This window comes from Triticum aestivum, chromosome 7D (assembly GCF_018294505.1).
Source record: "Triticum aestivum cultivar Chinese Spring chromosome 7D, IWGSC CS RefSeq v2.1, whole genome shotgun sequence".
In the NCBI taxonomy this organism is placed as follows: Eukaryota; Viridiplantae; Streptophyta; class Magnoliopsida; order Poales; family Poaceae; genus Triticum; species Triticum aestivum.
Genome location: NC_057814.1, coordinates 551495184 through 551510771, shown reverse-complemented (window position 1 = coordinate 551510771; position 15588 = coordinate 551495184). Strand labels below are relative to the sequence as shown.

Sequence of the window (15588 nt, the reverse complement as noted above, 5' to 3'; positions counted from 1 at the left end):
TTCTTTATTCATGATAATTGTCTATTGTTCATGCTATAATTGTGTTATCCGGAAATCATAATACATGTGTGAATGCATAGACCACAACGTGTCCCTAGTAAGCCTCTAGTTGACTAGCTCGTTGATCAACAGATAGTCATGGTTTCCTGACTATGGACATTGGATGTCATTGATAACGGGATCACATCATTAGGAGAATGATGTGATGGACAAGACCCAATCCTAAGCATAGCACAAAAGATCGTGTAGTTCGTTTGCTAGAGCTTTTCCAATGTCAAGTATCATTTCCTTAGACCATGAGATCGTGCAACTCCCGGATACCGTAGGAGTGCTTTGGGTGTACCAAACGTCACAACGTAACTGGGTGACTATAAAGGTGCACTACGGGTATCTCCGAAAGTGTCTGTTGGGTTGGCACAGATCGAGACTGGGATTTGTCACTCCGTATGACGGAGAGGTATCTCTGGGCCCACTCGGTAATGCATCATCATAATGAGCTCAATGTGACTAAGGAGTTAGCCACGGGATCATGCATTACGGTACGAGTAAAGTGACTTGCCGGTAACGAGATTGAACAAGGTATTGGGATACCGACGATCGAATCTCGGGCAAGTAACGTACCGATTGACAAAGGGAATTGTATACGGGATTGATTGAATCCTCGACATTGTGGTTCATCCGATGAGATCATCGTGGAACATGTGGGAGCCAACATGGCTATCCAGATCCCGCTGTTGGTTATTGACCGGAGAGGCGTCTCGGTCATGTCTGCATGTCTCCCGAACCCGTAGGGTCTACACACTTAAGGTTCGGTGACGCTAGGGTTGTAGAGATATTAGTATGCGGAAACCCGAAAGTTGTTCGGAGTCCTGGATGAGATCCCGGACATCACGAGGAGTTCCGGAATGGTCCGGAGGTGAAGAATTATATATAGGAAGTCCAGTTTCGGCCACCGGGAAAGTTTCGGCGGTTATCGGTATTGTACCGGGACCACCGGAAGGGTCCCGGAGGTCCACCGGGTGGGGCCACCTGTCCCGGAGGGCCCCATGGGCTGAAGTGGGAGGGGAACCAGCCCCTAGTGGGCTGGGGCGCTCCCCCTTGGGCCTCCCCCTGCGCCTAGGGTTGGAAACCCTAGGGGTGGGGGGCGCCCCACTTGGCTTGGGGGGCAAGCCACCCCCCTTGGCTGCAGCCCCCCCTCAGATGGGATCTCCAGGGGGCCGCCCCCCAGGGCCCCTATAAATAGTGGGGGGGAGGGAGGGCAGCAGCACGACAGCCCCTGGCGCCTCCCTCTCCCTCCCGTGACACCTCTCTCTCCCGCTTGCGCTTGGCGAAGCCCTGCCGGGATCCCCGCTACTTCCACCACCACGCCGTCGTGCTGCTGGATCTCCATCAACCTCTCCTTCCCCCTTGCTGGATCAAGAAGGAGGAGACGTCGCTACTCCGTACGTGTGTTGAACGCGGAGGTGCCGTCCGTTCGGCACTCGGTCATCGGTGATTTGGATCACGGCGAGTACGACTCCATCAACCCCGTTCACTTGAACGCTTCCACTCGCGATCTACAAGGGTATGTAGATGCACTCCTTTCCCCTCGTTGCTAGTATACTCCACAGATGGATCTTGGTGATACGTAGGAAATTTTAAAATTCTGCTACGACCCCCAATAGTGGCATCATGAGCCAGGCCTATGCGTAGTTACTATGCACGAGTAGAACACAAAGCAGTTGTGGGCGTAGATGTTGTCAATTTTTCTTGCCACTACTAGTCTTATCTTGTTTCGGCGGTATTGTGGGATGAAGCGGCCCGGACCGACCTTACACGTACGCTTACGTGAGACAGGTTCCACCGACTGACATGCACTAGTTGCATAAGGTGGCTAGTGGGTGTCTGTCTCTCCCACTTTAGTCGGAACGGATTCGATAAAAGGGTCCTTATGAAGGGTAAATAGAAATTGGCATATCACGTTGTGGTTTTACGTAGGTAAGAAACGTTCTTGCTAGAAACCTATAGAAGCCACGTAAAAACTTGCGACAACAATTAGAGGACGTCTAACTTGTTTTTGCAGCATGTGCCTTGTGATGTGATATGGCCAGAAGATGTGATGAATGATATATGTGATGTATGAGATTGATCATATTCTTGTAATAGGAATCACGACTTGCATGTCGATGAGTATGACAACCGGCAGGAGCCATAGGAGTTGTCTTTTTTTTGTATGACCTGCGTGTCATTGAATAACGCCATGTAAATTACTTTACTTTATTGCTAAATGCGTTAGCCATAGAAGTAGTAGTAATCGTTGGCGTGACAACTTCATGAAGACACAATGATGGAGATCATGATGATGGAGATCATGGTGTCATGCCGGTGACGAAGATGATCATGGCGCCCCGAAGATGGAGATCAAAGGAGCAAAATGATATTGGCCATATCATGTCACTAATTGATTACATGTGATGTTTATCATGTTTTGCATCTTATTTGCTTAGAACGATGGTAGTAAGTAAGATGATCCCTTATAATAATTTCAAGAAAGTGTTCCCCCTAACTGTGCACCGTTGCGAAGGTTCGTTGTTTCGAAGCACCACGTGATGATCGGGTGTGATAGATTCTAACGTTCGCATACAACGGGTGTTGACGAGCCTAGCATGTACAGACATGGCCTCGGAACACACGCAATACACTTAGGTTGACTTGACGAGCCTAGCATGTACAGACATGGCCTCGGAACACGGAGGACCGAAAGGTCGAGCATGGGTCGTATAGAAGATACGATCAACATGGAGATGTTCACCGATCTTGACTAGTCCGTCTCACGTGATGATCGGACACGGCCTAGTTAACTCGGATCATGTTTCACTTAGATGACTAGAGGGATGTCTATCTGAGTGGGAGTTCATTGAATAATTTGATTAGATGAACTTAATTATCATGAACTTAGTCTAAAAATCTTTACAATATGTCTTGTAGATCAAATGGCCCACGTTGCCCTCAACTTCAACGCGTTCCTAGAGAAAACCAAGCTGAAAGATGATGGCAGCAACTATACGGACTGGGTCCGGAACCTGAGGATCATCCTCATAGCTGCCAAGAAAGATTATGTCTTAGAAGCACCGCTAGGTGAAGCACCCATCCCGGAGAACCAAGACGTTATGAACGCTTGGCAATCACGTGCTGATGATTACTCCCTCGTTCAGTTCGGCATGCTTTACAGCTTAGAACCGGGGCTCCAAAAGCGTTTTGAGAAACATGGAGCATATGAGATGTTCGAAGAGCTGAAAATGGTTTTCCAAGCTCATGCCCGGGTCGAGAGATATGAAGTCTCCGAAAAGTTCTTCAGCTGTAAAATGGAGGAAAATAGTTCTGTTAGTGAGCACATACTCAGAATGTCTGGGTTACACAACCGCTTGTCTCAGCTGGGAGTTAATCTCTCGGATGACGCGGTCATTGACAGAATCCTTCAGTCGCTTCCACCAAGCTACAAGAGCTTTGTGATGAACTTCAATATGCAGGGGATAGAAAAGACCATTCCCGAGGTATATTCAATGCTGAAATCAGCGGAGGTGGAGATCAAAAAGGAACATCAAGTGTTGATGGTGAATAAAATCACTAAGTTCAAGAAAGGCAAGGGTAAGAAGAACTTCAAGAAGGACGGCAAGGGAGTTGCCGCGCCCGGTAAGCCAGTTGCCGGGAAGAAGTCAAAGAATGGACCCAAGCCTGAGACTGAGTGCTTAAGGGAAGTGGTCACTGGAAGCGGAACCGCCCCAAATACTTAGCGGACAAGAAGGCCGGCAACACCAAAGGTATATGTGATATACATGTAATTGATGTGTACCTTACCAGTACTCGTAGTAGCTCCTGGGTATTTGATACCGGTGCGGTTGCTCATATTTGTAACTCAAAACAGGAGCTGCGGAATAAGCGGAGACTGGCGAAGGACGAGGTGACGATGCGCGTCGGGAATGGTTCCAAGGTCGATGTGATCGCCGTCGGCACGCTACCTCTGCATTTACCTACGGGATTAGTTTTAAACCTCAATAATTGTTATTTAGTGCCAGCTTTGAGCATGAACATTGTATCTGGATCTCGTTTAATTCGAGATGGCTACTCATTTAAATCCGAGAATAATGGTTGTTCTATTTATATGAGAGATATGTTTTATGGTCATGCCCCGCTGGTCAATGGTTTATTCTTGATGAATCTCGAACGTGATGTTACACATATTCATAATGTGAATACCAAAAGATGTAAAGTTGATAACGATAGTCCCACATACTTGTGGCACTGCCGCCTTGGTCACATTGGTGTCAAGCGCATGAAGAAGCTCCATGCAGATGGACTTTTGGAGTCTCTTGATTACGAATCATTTGACACGTGCGAACCATGCCTCATGGGTAAGATGACCAAGACTCCGTTCTCCGGAATAATGGAGCGAGCAACCAACTTATTGGAAATCATACATACCGATGTGTGCGGTCCAATGAGTGTTGAGGCTCGCGGAGGATATCGTTATGTTCTCACTCTCACTGATGACTTAAGTAGATATGGGTATGTCTACCTAATGAAACACAAGTCTGAAACCTTTGAAAAGTTCAAGGAATTTCAGAGTGAGGTTGAGAATCAACGTGACAGGAAAATAAAGTTCTTACGATCAGATCGTGGTGGAGAATATTTAAGTCACGAATTTGGTACGCACTTAAGGAAATGTGGAATCGTTTCACAACTCACGCCGCCTGGAACACCTCAGCGAAACGGTGTGTCCGAACGTCGTAATCGCACTCTATTGGATATGGTGCGATCTATGATGTCTCTTACCGATCTACCGCTCTCATTTTGGGGCTATGCTTTAGAGACTGCCGCATTCACTTTAAATAGGGCTCCGTCGAAATCCGTTGAGACGACACCGTATGAATTATGGTTTGGGAAGAAACCTAAGCTGTCGTTTCTAAAAGTTTGGGGATGCGATGCTTATGTCAAGAAACTTCAACCTGAAAAGCTCGAACCCAAGTCGGAAAAATGCGTCTTCATAGGATACCCTAAGGAAACCATTGGGTATACCTTCTACCTCAGATCCGAAGGCAAGATCTTTGTTGCCAAGAACGGGTCCTTTCTGGAGAAAGAGTTTCTCTCGAAAGAATTAAGTGGGAGGAAAGTGGAACTTGATGAGGTGATAGTCACCCCTTCCGAACCGGAAAGTAGCGCAGCGCGGGAAGATGTTCCTGTGGTGCCTACACCGACTGGGGAGGAAGTTAATGATGATGATCATGAAGCTTCGGATCAAGTTACTGCTGAACTTCGTAGGTCCACAAGGACACGTTCCGCACCAGAGTGGTACGGCAACCCTGTCCTGGAAATCATGTTGTTAGACAACGGTGAACCTTCGAACTATGAAGAAGCGATGGCGGGCCCGGATTCCGACAAATGGCTAGAAGCCATGAAATCCGAGATAGGATCCATGTATGAAAACGAAGTATGGACTTTGACTGACTTGCCCGATGATCGGCGAGCCATAGAAAATAAATGGATCTTTAAGAAGAAGACAGACGCGGATGGTAATGTGACCATCTATAAGGCTCGACTTGTCGCTAAGGGTTATCGACAAGTTCAAGGGGTTGACTACGATGAGACTTTCTCACCCGTAGCGAAGCTGAAGTCCGTCCGAATCATGTTAGCAATTGCCGCATTCTATGATTATGAGATATGGCAAATGGACGTCAAAACGGCATTCCTTAACGGCTTTCTTAAGGAAGAATTGTATATGATGCAGCCGGAAGGTTTTGTCGATCCTAAGAATGCTAACAAGGTATGCAAGCTCCAGCGCTCCATCTATGGGCTGGTGCAAGCATCTCGGAGTTGGAACATTCGTTTTGATGAGATGATCAAAGCGTTTGGGTTTACACAGACTTATGGAGAAGCCTGTGTTTACAAGAAAGTGAGTGGGAGCTCTGTAGCATTTCTCTTATTATATGTGGATGACATACTATTGATGGGAAATGATATAGAATTCTTGGAAAGTATAAAGGCCTATTTGAATAAGTGTTTTTCAATGAAGGACCTTGGAGAAGCTGCTTATATATTAGGCATCAAGATCTATAGAGATAGATCAAGACGCCTCATTGGTCTTTCACAGAGTACGTACCTTGACAAGATATTGAAGAAGTTCAATATGGATCAGTCCAAGAAGGGGTTCTTGCCTGTATTGCAAGGTGTGCAATTGAGCACGGCTCAATGCCCGACCACGGCAGAAGATAGAGAAAAGATGAGTGTCATCCCCTATGCCTCGGCCATAGGGTCTATTATGTATGCCATGCTGTGTACCAGACCTGATGTAAACCTTGCCGTAAGTTTGGTAGGAAGGTACCAAAGTAATCCCGGCATGGAACACTGGACAGCGGTCAAGAATATCCTGAAGTACCTGAAGAGGACTAAGGATATGTTTCTCGTTTATGGAGGTGACGAAGAGCTCGTCGTAAAGGGTTACGTCGACGCTAGCTTCGACACAGATCTGGATGACTCGAAGTCACAAACCGGATACGTGTATATTTTGAATGGAGGGGCAGTAAGCTGGTGCAGTTGCAAGCAAAGCGTCGTGGCGGGATCTACATGTGAAGCGGAGTACATGGCAGCCTCAGAGGCAGCGCAAGAAGCAATCTGGATGAAGGAGTTCATTACCGACCTAGGGGTGATTCCCAATGCGTCGGGCCCGATGACTCTCTTCTGTGACAACACTGGAGCTATTGCCCTTGCCAAGGAGCCCAGGTTTCACAGGAAGACCAGGCATATCAAGCGTCGCTTCAACTCCATTCGTGAAAGTGTTCAAAATGGAGACATAGATATTTGTAAAGTACATACGGACCTGAATGTAGCAGATCCGTTGACTAAACCTCTCCCTAGAGCAAAACATGATCAACACCAGAACTCTATGGGTGTTCGATTCATCACAATGTAACTAGATTATTGACTCTAGTGCAAGTGGGAGACTGTTGGAAATATGCCCTAGAGGCAATAATAAATGGTTATTATTATATTTCCTTGTTCATGATAATTGTCTATTGTTCATGCTATAATTGTGTTATCCGGAAATCGTAATACATGTGTGAATACATAGACCACAACGTGTCCCTAGTAAGCCTCTAGTTGACTAGCTCGTTGATCAACAGATAGTCATGGTTTCCTGACTATGGACATTGGATGTCATTGATAACGGGATCACATCATTAGGAGAATGATGTGATGGACAAGACCCAATCCTAAGCATAGCACAAAAGATCGTGTAGTTCGTTTGCTAGAGCTTTTCCAATGTCAAGTATCATTTCCTTAGACCATGAGATCGTGCAACTCCCGGATACCGTAGGAGTGCTTTGGGTGTACCAAACGTCACAACGTAACTGGGTGACTATAAAGGTGCACTACGGGTATCTCCGAAAGTGTCTGTTGGGTTGGCACGGATCGAGACTGGGATTTGTCACTCCGTATGACGGAGAGGTATCTCTGGGCCCACTCGGTAATGCATCATCATAATGAGCTCAATGTGACTAAGGAGTTAGCCACGGGATCATGCATTACGGTACGAGTAAAGTGACTTGCCGGTAACGAGATTGAACAAGGTATTGGGATACCGACGATCGAATCTCGGGCAAGTAACGTACCGATTGACAAAGGGAATTGTATACGGGATTGATTGAATCCTCGACATCGTGGTTCATCCGATGAGATCATCGTGGAACATGTGGGAGCCAACATGGGTATCCAGATCCCGCTGTTGGTTATTGACCGGAGAGGCGTCTCGGTCATGTCTGCATGTCTCCCGAACCCGTAGGGTCTACACACTTAAGGTTCGGTGACGCTAGGGTTGTAGAGATATTAGTATGCGGAAACCCGAAAGTTGTTCGGAGTCCCGGATGAGATCCCGGACGTCACGAGGAGTTCCGGAATGGTCCGGAGGTGAAGAATTATATATAGGAAGTCCAGTTTCTGCCACCGGGAAAGTTTCGGGGGTTATCGGTATTGTACCGGGACCACCGGAAGGGTCCCGGGGGTCCACCGGGTGGGGCCACCTATCCCGGAGGGCCCCATGGGCTGAAGTGGGAAGGGAACCAGCCCTTAGTGGGCTGGGGCGCCCCCCTTGGGCCTCCCCCTGCGCCTAGGGTTGGAAACCCTAGGGGTGGGGGGCGCCCCACTTGCCTTGGGGGGCAAGCCACCCCCTTGGCCGCCGCCCCCCCTCAGATGGGATCTCCAGGGGGCCGGCGCCCCCCCAGGGCCCCTATAAATAGTGGGGGGAGGGAGGGCAGCAGCACCACAGCCCCTGGCGCCTCCCTCTCCCCCTGCAACACCTCTCCCTCCCGCTTGCGCTTGGCGAAGCCCTGCCGGGATCCCCGCTACTTCCACCACCACGCCGTCGTGCTGCTGGATCTCCATCAACCTCTCCTTCCCCCTTGCTGGATCAAGAAGGAGGAGACGTCGCTGCTCCGTACGTGTGTTGAACGCGGAGGTGTCGTCCGTTCGGCACTCGATCATCAGTGATTTGGATCACGGCGAGTACGACTCCATCAACCCCGTTCACTTGAACGCTTCCGCTCGCGATCTACAAGGGTATGTAGATGCACTCCTTTCCCCTCGTTGCTAGTATACTCCATAGATGGATCTTGGTGATGCGTAAGAAATTTTAAAATTCTGCTACGATCCCCAACATTAATATCCATCCCTTTAGTCTTATTGACATAAGAGATGTCATTTATAGTCTATGTCTTTCTATACAAGAATGTCTTCAAAGGAGAAAATCGTAGAAAAAGACTAGTGCAAAATGAAGAATAAAGTAAAGGGATGCTCGGTCCATTGCAGTGAAACCAGGTGAAAACCTGAACAACAGCAAGCCACACCTAGCTGGACTAGGTCTAAAGCACACAGGAAATACAAGAGTCGGTAAGGCTGACAACCCATTAGCATATTGGCCAACCTCGTCCACGTCGCCACGTCGGAGAGGACATATGCCACTCCAATCTCGCGAGAAACGACCAATATGGTTCATTTGACGCTCCACGCATGTGCAAAATGGTCATGATGCCTTCCATCGCCGACCCCATGCGAGCTAGAAGTACAAACCACCTTATAGCACTATGAAGAATGGAGGCTCCTTATCCATACCACCTTCTTGCATCTCACCGAACGGAAGTGGACATGTTCTCCTGAATGTACTGATTAGTTAAGTATAGTGGAAGCTTCCCCCCATTGATTTCAACATATCCCAAAAACTTTCCATCAATGTCACAGTGCAACAGATAGTTAGGACCCTCCAATGTAGTGCCACAACAGATCAGCAGCTCACGCTGGTTAGTCAGCGTCATCTTAGTAATAAACTCAAAGTGTGGTGATGCCGTCATCGCTAACAAGTTAATCTAGTACTTCAAGGCCCAGGTCTCAGTCTCATAGTCTTGTATCACCCAAATCTCTATGTTGGCATCATTTCTGTTGCATGAAGCAAGCTTATTGTCCATCTCCAACAACAACACACGACTGCCAAACTGTTCAGGACTGCGTATCCACCGGAATGTCTCAGTTACTGTGTCGAACACCATAATGTCCATGGCAGTCTCCATCGATCGTCGTATTAACCAGTGCAGGCTGCCACGGTGGTTGACTTGTGAACTATAGCAGGAATCAAAAGCCCCTTGCCGCCTGCATTCTGGCAGGCGCGATGACACTGATGTCCGTCTGATGATTCTCAGCTTGTTGGGTCCTACCTTGAGAACATAGCCACGATAGTGGCCACAACGGCGGGCACACGAGAACCAGAGCACATGGTACTCCCCTGATGGATGGTGTCGGTAAAAGCCGGCTATGTAGATGCGGGGAACCCCCTGGCCATGATGATGGAACTCGAGGTTGTGGTAGCAAAGCACATTTTGCGAGTGGTTGGTCGTAGATCAAGAAATCAGATCCGTCAGATAAAGATGACAAGGCCATCACAGGCGCCCAGGAGTTTATTTGACTTAGGGTGCTGAATAATTGGCCAGAGCTTTTGATTGGAGGCCCCAATATGGTTGTGACCGAAGACAAAGAACCTCACTCCTTCCTGCCCGGGAACACGCTGTCTGATGATAGGGAGCGAGGGTTGGTCGTGGCAATTGTTGAGCCTGAATTTGTCGGTGGAGGTGGCACTGCGCCACAACTTGCGGACAACACGGCAACGAAGGACGTCCTTGGGGGGCAACCGAACACTCAAAACAACAACAGTGAAGACCTCCATAAACATAGGCTTGGACCACACGTGTCTAGCTAAGGACATCAAAGGTGAACAGGGAACCAACATCTCTCCATTGTGTGTACAGTGAGGACCAAAACCTACCGCAAATTGGCACCTGAAGACATCAAGATGAACCGGGAACCAACATCTCTCCATTGTATGTGCAGCATGGGCACTTGAAGAATAGGTGCTCAAGTGTTTCTTCAGTCTGCATCTGCCAAATGGCACAACTGACATTGTGGCCAACGTTGGCGGCGCCCGAACATATTTCTTGTAATACTCCCTCCGTTCCTAAATATACATAGCTTCATATGTAGTGCATATTGAAATCTCAAAAAAGACTTATATTTAAGAACGAAGGAAGTAGTAGTTATCTTAGGCCCTGTTTGGAATGTTGTTTCTACTTTGAATACCCTTGTAAACAATCACTCCTGGCCGGTAAGATACACCCGTAAGAAAAATACATCTGTATTTATTTACATCGATTCCAAGCGCGGCCTTATAGTCAAGATGAAAAGGCAGGTTTTGAACAGTTTGCTGGCACCATGTCATCAACTTGTACAAATGTCACAACAGATCTCACAGTTGTTCATACATAACATAAGCTAAAGGATACCCAGAAAGAGCACACTAATAACTTCCTCCTCCAGAACACTACTACTACTACTACTTATACACTTCTTCTGCCTCCTTGTCCCAGTGAATGAAGCAATTCACTCATTGCTGGCTAGCACCAGAGCCATGCCCTCCTCCCCTCTTGGGTCCGCATCCTTGCCCGAGTTGAGCCATTTATCCGTAAGCAAGTAGCCTGACACGATGGCCCCGGTAAAGCCAACAAAATCATTGAGTCGCTTCGTAAACCGCTTCGAGCGCCTGCATTGTCCAAAGAAAAACATAATCTGTCAACGAGTTATGGTGAGAAGGAAGGTTCAGGGGAGAAGGGCAGCACGTGTTCAGAGTTTATACCACAAGGGGTCGGCAGGCCTAGGATCGATCTGCACGGCTAGCTGCTGCAGCATACGTATGTTCTGAAAACCTTCCTTGGTGAGGCGAGTGTTGTATCACCGTTCCGTGTCGGCAATCAGACTGAACAGCTCTTCCTTCTTCTGTTTGATTTCCTTGAGCGCGTGATGCCTCCCAATCTGGCCATGACGAACAAGATTAGTTCATTTAACTAAACACTCGATGATAAGAAATTTACAACACATTGTGATTGCTTTCCTTTAGATATAGATGCATCAACCGAGAGCACATTGGATGCATCTCTACAATGGATCTAGAATGTTATTCCAAAGAGTATCATCATGTGCTAATATTTGCAAAAGATGTGTCATCCTCAAATCATGCTTGCTTATGGCCAACATTAAGATTTGCAAAACAATTTGGTGTTTGCCAATCCTGGGGTAAGTAATCCGCATCTTCACTGTAGCTTGGAAAAGGTTTCAATTACGAGAAATCGAGGGGAGCAATCGATGGATGAAGAGGGTACCTCAGCAGCGGTGGGAGGAGGCCGGAGGGAATAGGCTGGCAACCCCGCCCGCGTCTGCCGGAGCGCGACGCCGCCCAGCCACCTCGCCGTGTGCCGAATCGCCGATGCCATCGCCGCCGATGTCCCTCTCCTCGGACCCGCGCCCGCGCCTGCACCGGAGTGTGCGATTTTGATCAGCGAATTGGGAGGAAAGGATTCTACTCATACCCACATTTATATAGGCGGCGACCCTGGTCCGAGTCGGCCGCGACCAGGAAACCCTAGCCGCGTCGCCGGCCTCCGACTTGGACACCGATTCTGTAAGCCAAGTGAAGATTTGGATGGAATTCCGTGGAGGGCGAGCACGTACCTTCATCTTCTTCTTCTGGAGTGCTCGGTCAGGGTTAGGGTTCCTCGCTCGCCTTCCCCAGCCGCCTCCGACTCCGACCGTCGCATTTTTTTCTTCTTCTTGTAACCGAGCGAGCGCAGTGTCTTCTTACTTGTTTTTTCTTTTCTTTTTTGAGAGAGAGAGGTGTACTTTACTTGTTTTTTTAGACAACCTCGCGAAGCTTTACTAAGTCGTCATAATGTTTACACAGACAAAGGGAAGATCATTGCTGGCTAGCACCAGAGCCATGCCCTCCTCCCCTCTTGGGTCCGCATCCTTGCCCGAGTTGAGCCATTTATCCGTAAGCAAGTAGCCTGAATTTAAAAGGTTTGAGATTTTTAAAATTCGTGAATTCCAAAAGAATTACTGAATTAAAAAATATTCATGAGATAAAAAATGTTAACAGATTCAAAATGTGCTCGTGAATTCAAAAAATCACGAACTCAAGAAACATCACAAAGTCGATTTTTTTTGATGAATTCAGAAACTAATCATGGATTTGAAAAAGAAGTTTGCAATTTCAGCGATGTCGTCGCCCGCAACGCGCGTCCTGCTGACACAGCCTCCCGCAAATGGGCCAGCCCAGGAGCGTTGTTTTTTTTAACCTGGATTTTTTCCTATGTATTTCTTTTATTAGGTCGTTCTTTTTTTACCTTGGTCGTTTCTAATTCAAAAAATGCTTGCGAATTCAAAGAAAGTTTCCGAATTCCGAAAATATGCACAAATTTCAAGCAAATGTTCGTCAATTCAAAGATTATTCGCGACATCAGAAAATGTTCATGAATTTAAAAAGATTGAGAGTTTTAAAATTCGTCAATTCAAAAAAAATACTGATTTAAAAAATATACGTGAGATAAAAAATATTCACAGATTTCAAATATGTTCGTGAATTCACAAAATCAAGAACTCAAGAAAAATCACAAAGTTGAATCTTTTGTGAATTCAAAAACTGATCATGGATTTGAAAAAAAGATTGCAAATTCAAAAAAATATTTAAGGATTCGAAAAAAATGTTTGAGAACAATTTTAGAAAAAAATTGAACAATTTGTAACTTGTGAACAATTCAAAAATTGTTCGTGGATTTGAAAAAATGTTCTAGAGCAATTTTTGAATAGATGTGCTTCTTGTTGAAGTAAGGGTTCTGATTTTTCCTTTTTGGGAAGCATAATTGTGCTTCTCGTGAAAGCACAGGTTGTGTTTTTTCTTTTTCTTTTTTTCCGAGAAGCACAATGCTTCTTGCGCTTCTAAAAAAATCATCCAAATCCTAGGAGAAACCAGGCAAAAACCAAAAGAAAGCCAAAAAAAATGACATCAAAACCCATAAATGCATATAGAAAATAAAAATATGAAAGCAGAGGGAGTGCCAGCACGTGACATGTGGCAGTGGCTGGGCACCCCACTTGGCACGCTCCCATGCCAAAGAAAATGACCCTTATGGACCCCCCCCCCCCCCCAGTGGTAACCGTTAGTTAATTGCTCCCGCGACATGTAGCATTAGTGCCCCTTCAGCGGCTTAAGTGCTACTTGGTGACCTCCCGTGCACGCCTCAAGGTCGTAGCCCATTACAATTTGTCGCTCGCTAGCTCAGTTCCTGTCCCATTCGGTCGTTTGCATAAAAAATCATGGTCCAGTTGACCATTGAGTAGATGCATTGACCTTTGACCTGGCCCATTTACTTGATGTTGACTGTTCACTTCTCCAAAAAAATCTAGGTGTTCAAAAAATTCACATATTTCAAAGAAATGTACATTTCAAAAAAGTTTATGAATTTTTAAAAATAATTGGTTCCTCGGATATAAAAAAAGTTCAGGAATTTATGGGAAAGGTTTCATAAATTTGAAAAAAGTTCATGAATTTGAGGGAAAAAGTTCACAAATTTGAGAAAAAGAAATTCACAAAAAGATCTGCAAATTTGGAAAAAAATTATGAATTTGAAGAAAGTTTGTGCATTTGAAACAAAAACATGAATTTGAAAAAAAATCATGAATTTGGGAAAAGTTCATGTATTTGAAAAAAATCATGAATTTAAACAAAATTTGTGAATTTTCAGGAAGTTCATGAATTTGGAAAAAGTTTGCGATATAAGAAAATAAACAAAAAGGGGGAAAGGAAAAATAAATCAATGAAAAAACAGCCAAGTAAAACTAAAAAATAGGCAGGGAAGCATGTAGAAGCTTCCCAAAATCAAAATGCAACTGCGCTCGTGAAAACTTTGAGCCCACTGCGTTTTTGAGTGATACACGCTAGGTACATCTGACACAATATGCGATGAGAAGGAAAAACATAAAAGGAGCAAGCCCAGGACGAAGGAGTGTGCGCGAGTTGTAGAAACGGTAGGAATTGGCGCTTAGGGATTAGTCAATGACAGTGCACTATACATTGAGCTACATCTCTTCTTTTCGCAATAAGGCCTAAGGCCATATATTAAGAATTAGATGACCTTACAAACACACATACTGAAAGGGTAAAATTATAATCAAAGTCTTAGGGGTGCCAAGTTCTTCTTACTCATGGTGGCACGCCATGAGCGAAGCTCAGTGCCGCCTCTGTGCCTCTGCCTTGGAGGAGCAAACTTTTTGAAACACAAGAGCTTGTAGAAGCAACGGCAGGAAAGTCATCAATGCAAACAGGAGACTCTGGTAGCTGCGATCTGCAAAGAAAATCACCTCCTCGAAGAAGAGAACGTCAATAAGGGCATGTAGAAACTCCAAAGCCCATAAAATCCGGCTGAATCGAGACGAAACCACTGAAAACCTAAACAGACTGGATCCTAGAAGACCCGCAGAAGACATGAAACCACCCTATGCGCACATTGAGATGTGGTTTAGAGGGCAATTTAAAGTGGCAGTTGGAGGAAGGTTGTTGTACCTCGATTCCTCATGACAGTGTGGTTGTCCTATAAGCTATAACTCAAATAAAGTGAAGCTCAAAGCTTCGAGTCACCGGAAAACTAAGCCTTTAACCTTTTTGAAGTAGGGGGTCAACCATCTCCTCAATGAATCTTTGAGGAATCAATGACCTGAGATAAACCATAAAAATCATCATTAGGTCCACTAATCACATTGTCATCAAACAAAAAATATTGTTTAGAGATAAATACACTTTCACTTGTGTAATTTCCTTTCACTTCTATATTATTATTATTTCAAAAAAAAACTACCCAGCTTTATTAAATTGAAATAACAATTACATCGTTTATAAACAATGGGATAATATCCCCGGGGGGCTCATCCAACCAATTTAACATCCCAAAATTCTAAATTTTGGAATGTTATGATAAATAGATAGATTTGATTGTGTTGGAAATATGCCCTAGAGGCAATAATAAATGGTTATTATTATATTTCTTTGTTCATGATAATTGTCTATTGTTCATGCTAAAATTGTGTTATCCGAAAATCGTAATACATGTGTGAATACATAGACCACAACGTGTCCCTAGTAAGCCCCTAGTTGACTAGCTCGTTGATCAACAGATAGTCATGGTTTCC

The 15588-nt window shown here is 45.6% G+C and overlaps 1 long non-coding RNA gene across 1 annotated transcript; it reads right to left on the bottom strand.

Annotated features, from left to right (window-relative positions):
- Positions 1-10738: 10738 nt before the first annotated feature.
- LOC123170169 (uncharacterized) lies at positions 10739-12248 on the bottom strand. The gene is made up of 4 exons (XR_006485067.1): positions 12079-12248; positions 11730-11878; positions 11207-11382; positions 10739-11113 (listed from the first exon to the last, which is right to left on the bottom strand). It is a non-coding gene; the product is annotated as an uncharacterized lncRNA (long non-coding RNA).
- Between the last annotated feature and the right edge of the window lie 3340 nt (positions 12249-15588).